Genomic DNA, 7,174 nt, shown 5'->3' on the forward strand with positions numbered 1-7,174 from the left:
TAATCGCGCAACGAGAGAAAGAAAGGAGAATAAACACAAACCTGAATTTGAACTTCGGGATCTGACAAGGGTTTAAGATTATCGGAGGAGACATAGTCAACAGTGGCATCCCCTGATGAGGGCAAGGGAACTTGGTTTTCTCCATTGACAGTAGCAGCACGGTCTTGCTGTTTCTGGGTTGCAACAACAATCTTGGGTTGTTGTTCGCGTGTTGTTCGATGGCGGAGTGCGGTGGAGTTCGTAACGAGGCAATGATGGTGATTCGCACAGAGAGGACGAGCAACGTTCAGTTTGGGATGCAAATGAATAGTGTTGGGTTCACGAATTTGGAACCCTAAATAAGGGATGTAGCCTCGGTTCAATTAATAACCGAGGCATAAAGGGGAATAGGCCTCTGTCCTCTTCCACCTGAGGCCAAAGCGTCTGCTGCTAGTTGCAATTTTGAAAATTTGGGGATCTTTGACGCGTTATAGGCCTCGGTTGAGTGATAACTAAAGCATAAAAGCCCTTATAGGCTTCAGTTGGTTTGGGACCTGGGGCAAAAAAGTTTGAAATTTTTCAAAAATGCCACCGCGTCCTTATAGGCTTCAGTTCCGCCATAACCGAGGCCTATAAGGCAATGTAAAAATGCGATTCTGCACTAGTATGGATAAAAGTAATAAAAATTTACTTAACACAATCAAAGTTCTATTACTTATATACATAACATATCAGTGTAAGAGAGAACTTCAACAACATCCTTTTGACATATAAAAGAGGGATGTTGAAGGTTTTGTTTGTGGCGTAAGGAGGCATTTATAATTCTATAGGTTACAAGGCGATAGTCGCTGCTATTGCACCATTCTAAAATTGTCAACTATGGCAACAATTATTCACATATTCCTTTTCTTGTATTTCAATCTACTATACATATTTAAAGAATTAAATAGCATTATTATATACCAATATAAATTAATGAATAATTAAAACAAGTAAGGACAATTACCTCCTTTGCAATTGCTATTTCTAATCTAACTGGCCAAAGGATAAAATTTCCAGGTGGGCGTAGGGACTCAAGAAATAGCATTTCGAATGTCTATAACCACCACCCTCATCATATCTTCTACAATGGTTTCATGGTGTATATAAGGTTGACCCAATTACATTTTACCTAAGGTACCCAAATAATATTTGTAAAATAAATCACATAATATAATTAGGCTAAAATAAATACATGCAAAACAATATAATTAGATAAATTAGCTAAAGTTACCATGCACTATAGGGAATCATCCATGAACAACTCGTAATCTGCATTAACAATGGGAGAAGCATCTTCAGGGGAATATCACAACTACCTTTTATGCTGATACAAATAGCAAAAGGCTATTGAGGGGGATTACTAGGCTAGGCTGAGGGAGAGGCTAACTCTATTCTCATGTCTGGTAACAATTGTGCCCTTATATTAAAGTACTCCTTCTTCATCTCCTTCTTAATCACCTCTCTCATCTCCTCCCTCATTTGCTCTCTCATTTCTTATTTGATAGACATGATGACTTCCTTATTGATATTTGCTTTATTATGATGAGCTGATGGAGGACCAAATAATTTACAGATGCCTACAAAATTACCATATGCTGGAAAGTCGTTGATTGAACAAAATAACATGGCATGCAACTTGAAGGAATCACCAATGTACCCACCAAACATAATAACACCTTCATCACATAAAATATAGAGGGAGGGAAGAGTTTTCGTTTACTCTTCCAGAAGGAGGAAAGTTTTTTTATTATGTTTCACGCGGGTGGGAAAAAAATTCGAATACTTTTTTATTTCAAAGTTTAGTTGAGGTATTTTATTTTATTTTTAAAACAACTTGATAGATTTTTTATTTTTAAAATTTCATTTAGGCCACGTTTTAATGTCTTAGGCCACCTTTTTTTATTTTATTTTAGCGTACACCTTTTAAAGGCCACATTTAAATAAATATGGCATAAAATATCTTCGATTTTAAAACTATGGTCTTTGATAATTTTTAAAACACATTTATATAACTGTGGGGTTTTCTATGTTTAGACCATAGTTTTCTACCTATGGACAAGTTTTGTGTGACCTAAAGCAAAAAATGTTGTAGTGACATTTTTAAATATTCAATAAATAGGGTTAAATAAATATCGATGTTGTTTCATGGTTGTCTTAGACCTGAGATCATCAGGGATAACATCACATATATATGTTTCATGCACAACTAAGGAGGTAAATTATAAATCACTAACAGAACAGGCCATGAATTATGCTTACTACTCATGTTACCATATGGATTAATTCCATTTGTAGCAAGTCCAAACCTAATGTTGCTTGAATCAATTGAGAAATTTGGGAACATGGAATCAATTTTCTTCCATTGAAAACCCTCAATTGGATGCCTCAAAATATGCATGTCGCCTCATGAGTGTTGCATCATTTGCATTACTGGATAAACATTTCAATTGTGAAACTATAGGAGGATACCACAAAACTTTCACAGGAGGACCCTTACTATCATATTCAAACTCGCTATCTTTCTGTTTGTATCGTGATACCCCACATTGTTGACATTGATGTAACATGGCTAAGTCCTTCTTGTACAAGACACAATCGTTTGGGGATGCATTAATTTTTTGATAATCCATACCCATCAGACACAATATCTTCTTCACATCATAATTGGGTGTTGGCAATGTGTTACCTTCATGAAGCATGTCACTCAACAACTCAAGTAATTATGTGAAGTTTCTATTAGTCCACCCATTTCTTGCCTTCATATTGAACAATTGTAATATTGTTGACAATCAAGTATACTTAGTGCAATCTATGTACATAGGTTTTTCTATGTCACTGCATAAATTGTCATACACATTCGCACGTTGAAAGGAATCACGTCCACCATCACGAATCATTTCCTCTTGTCGATCAACCATCTCTAAATCAACTTCTTCTACTTCAGACACATGTACACCTGGCGTGTCTATTAATTCATCATGTCATGTCTACTTTATGTAGCTCTTTAGGAAACCATCACAAAGAACATGCTTCAGAATAACGTCACTTCGTAGTTTTCTCTCATTCAAACAATTAACTCACAAGCAATAAAATCTTCCATTATTATCCAGAACATTAATATTTACAAATTCAAAATATTGTTCCACTCCATTCTCATATTCATTTGTTGTGGATACAAAATTTATCCAACTCCAATTCATTGTTGTGTGAATAAATTAACACCTTTGCTTTTAGTCAGAGCTCATAAACAACTCATATTTCCGAGGTGAATTGATAAAGCTGACAGTGGTTTTCCCTTAGAATAATTAGTTATCACTTAGCAATACTGTCAAGGTATTCTAAAAGAAACATATCAGCCAGTACAACAAATGAAATCAAACATTTTGAGGTCAAAACCTTAGTAAATCATAAAACTATAGACAATATATATAAAAGGTAGTCATTACCTACATATCTTTAGCAATAATGTTCAACAACATAGTGTCAATTATAGATCGCTATATAGTTAAGCAAATTAACATCTAAAACACATGGTACAAATTCCATTCACTAGTGCAAATTTGATATTTTACCTCGCCTTATAGGCCTCAGTTATGGCGGAACCGAAACCTATAAGGAGGCGGTGGCAATTTTGCAATTTCAGCAACCTATATTGCTTCGGTTCTACAAAAACCGGTGCCGTAAGCAGTTTTAGGCCTCGGTTAAAATAGAACCGAAGCCTATAACCCTGCCCAGAAACCCTAATTTAAAATTTTCATCAGCGCCGCCCCCTTTGGCCTCGGTTGCTTTTTGACCGAGGCAATATTGGGCAGTTTTAGGCCTCGGTTGAAATAGAACTGAAGCCTATAACCCTGCTCAGAAACCCTAATTTAAAATTTTCATCAGCGCCACCCCCTTTGGCCTCGGTTGCTTTTCGACCGAGGCAATATTGGGCAATTTTAGGCCTCGGTTGAAATAGAACCGAAGCCTATAACCCTGCTCAGAAACCCTAATTTAAAATTTTCATCAGCGCCGCCCCCTTTGGCTTCGGGTCCCCTTCGACTAAGGCCATTGAGCCACTTTAGGCCTCGGTTTTTTGAATAACCGAGGCCATAAAACCTATTAAAATCCCCAAATCGCGAACCCCAATCACTATTCATCTTCTTCCCTAATTCCACCATGACCCGAGGGAATTTGGTCACACCCACGTGCTTCCCTCCTTTTTTGAGTGTCTCAAACATTTCAGCACCAACGTCTTCCAACAAGAATTTTGGCAGCACGGAGCGTCCCACTCTAAAGCTTGATGCTTTCATCCCGAAGAAGCATGTCATCACCATTATCTTCAACCTCATCTCGATTCCTACTACACAAATAAAAGGGTATAAAAGAACCAACACTATGGCCCTCAGGAGCCCTCCCACTTCAAAGGCCACTAACATGAAATATCGAAACAGAGAAGAGGATTTCAACAGAGCATTTCGCTGCTGCAACTGTTCCAGGTGCTTCCATGGTGAGCGGTGCAATATTGGCATTCACGGTGGCTCACAAAAGTGCAGGTGTTGCTGGAAGATGAGGTGAGGTGCAACGATAAAATGGTGGTGCAGGTGGTTACGATTTCCGTTGCTGCTGCGGCGTCAATGTCTGAACAATGGAGTTCTCGTCACTGCTTGGTGGACTGCGCGAAGGATTCGCGATGGGTGCTGTCGGCAAGATGAAGTTCGGTCCTGTGAATTTTTTTTTAAAAAAAAATATTGAATCTATGGCTTCGGTTTCTCTGCAACCGAGGCAGAAAAGAGATCTATGGCTTCGGGTAATGACCGAGGCCAAAAGGATGTCTTTTGGCCTCGCTTTAATATGCCTCGGTTCTTAAACCGAGGCAGAATCTCGAAAATAACCGGGGCCAAAAGGGGATACTGCACTAGTGATTATTGAATGATAATAAGGGTGTATAAAAATTAGGGTCTTTATAAGGTTAATCTTCTACGATTTTGTCATTTCAAGATTCTAAAATCCATGTACCACACAAGCAAAAAAGAGAAAGTATATTCCACTTCAACTTTGCTTTTAGTTAGAGCTGAGAAATAGCCATGAGTGATTAAGATTGTTGGGTTTTGCGGAATTTCTTTCCTGTTTGGTAGATAGGGAATAAGTTGAGCTGGTGTTGGTTTGCATCTCATGATGTCTCCGCTTTCAAAGTTAAATTCGATTTGACTGAACGTGAATGAATTCGAGAATAGGGATATGTGCACAAACAACACACGGTTAGGGAAATGGACGTGTGGGGTTACTCAATTCATTAATTATTTATTTACTTAGATTTAATGAAGTGTGTGGGAAAAATTGGAAAAGGAGGATGAGGTATATAAAATAATTAGAAAAGGTTAGTGCTAGGGATTACACAATGCGGTGATGAGTCCCACGTAGGCTATAATAGATAACAGTTACTTGACGTTGTATTATAAAAACAACTTCTCTACATAGAATATACTCATACCTTTCTCGTCCTTTGGGCTAAGATCAAGAGTAGTATTTGTTCTTATCTGTTTAATTTATGATATGTGGCACACTGGTCCCCACGATATTAAATTAATTTTTTGAAGGGAAGGTCCACCAGGGTAGCTTGTTACTGGGTCCTTCAAGTGTCGCTCTTGTTGCACTAAAACATAGACCTGGCACACCCTATGATGAGATTCAAGTTAGTATATATTAGTTATATATTATATATTGTATTCTTTTGTCTGCTAAATTCAAGATTTGAATGTGTTGTTTGTACTTCCTATATCTGTAGTTCTGTTAATAGTTCTTAGGGATATTAATTAAAATTTTGATTCAAAATTGTGGTTGTTTGTAAGTTCTTTTGGTGAACTTTTTCCTCACAATTATTACAAATAGTTATATTGTTTTGTCCCTTAAACGTAGAATTGAGGGTATAATGACCTAAGAAGTTAAAGAAATCTTAAGGATATTAATGAAAAAAAAATTGTAATAATACCTTCAGAGGTAGTCAATTAAGAAAATATTTAATGTGTTAAATGCTTAATCACCCATAAAAAAATGATATCAGCAAAATCAATATATTTTATTTTTCATGAATTATTCATCTATCCATAGTCCCTTAAAAAACTATACATTGTGAAGGCTAATTGATAGATAACTTAATGGTTGAATCATGGAATAGTTAATTTCATTAACACTGACGGAATCATGATATAATTTGATAAATTTATTCTTGATTTTATATTATAGTATTTGACCACTAAAATAGCGTAATATTATAATTCTAATTCTAAACATAATTATAAAAAAATATTAATTTTCAAATAAATTTTCTTATGACAGATTTGTAAATAAAAAATTAATTCAACTAGATAAAATAATTTTAATTTATTTATGAAGTCAAATATGCTTTTCAATTGTGGTTGTGGTAGGTCCTCTTGAACTGGACTCTTCCGTTAGTACTTTGATAGAGGGTTTTGCGGCTTGTTTGTAACCATTATCGATGGGTCTTGCATCCATTGATAATTATCGAAAGATTTATCCATCAGGTAATCACTTTTATTTCTAACGGATTGATCTGTCGATAATTATCAATGAATGCAGGATCCGTCGGTATAAGGACTATGACTACTATCGACGGATACATTTGTCGGTAATGTCATCGGTAAATATTCATTAGACTGTAAAGTCTTATCGATGGGTCCTGCATCCATCCGTAATTATCGAAGGATTCACTAGTGCAGATCTGACATTTTACTTCGCCTTATAGGCCTCGGTTATAGCGGAACCGAAGCCTATAAGGAGGCGGTGGCATTTTTGTAATTTCGTCCAACTATATTGCCTCGGGTGTGTGTAAAACCGGTGCAGTAAGAGGTTTTAGGCCTCGGTTGCAAAAGAACCGAAGCCTATAAGGCAGTCCAATAACCAAAATTTCAAAAATGCCATCAGCGTCAGCACTTTTGGCTTCAGGTGTTTCTGGACCGAGGCAATATGTAGGGGTTTTTGACCTCGGTTAAAAAAGAACCGAGGCCTATAAGTGAGCCAGTAACCCTAATTTCAAAAATGTCACTACCGCCATCACATTTGGCTTCGGGTCTTTATTGACCGAGGCCATAAAGGGACTTTAGGCCTCGGTTATTAATTGAACCGAGGCCATATGCCCTATTTAGGTTCCCAA

The 7,174-nt window shown here is 36.7% G+C and overlaps 1 non-coding gene across 1 annotated transcript; it reads left to right on the top strand.

Moving 5' to 3' along the window:
• The first annotated feature begins 5,490 nt into the window (after window positions 1-5,490).
• Window positions 5,491-5,683, top strand: LOC114170890. Its single transcript, XR_003601248.1, has one exon. It is a non-coding gene; the product is annotated as a U2 spliceosomal RNA (small nuclear RNA).
• The last annotated feature ends 1,491 nt before the right edge of the window (window positions 5,684-7,174 follow it).

The sequence above is a fragment of the Vigna unguiculata genome, chromosome 11 (assembly GCF_004118075.2).
Source record: "Vigna unguiculata cultivar IT97K-499-35 chromosome 11, ASM411807v1, whole genome shotgun sequence".
Classification (NCBI taxonomy): domain Eukaryota; kingdom Viridiplantae; phylum Streptophyta; class Magnoliopsida; order Fabales; family Fabaceae; genus Vigna; species Vigna unguiculata.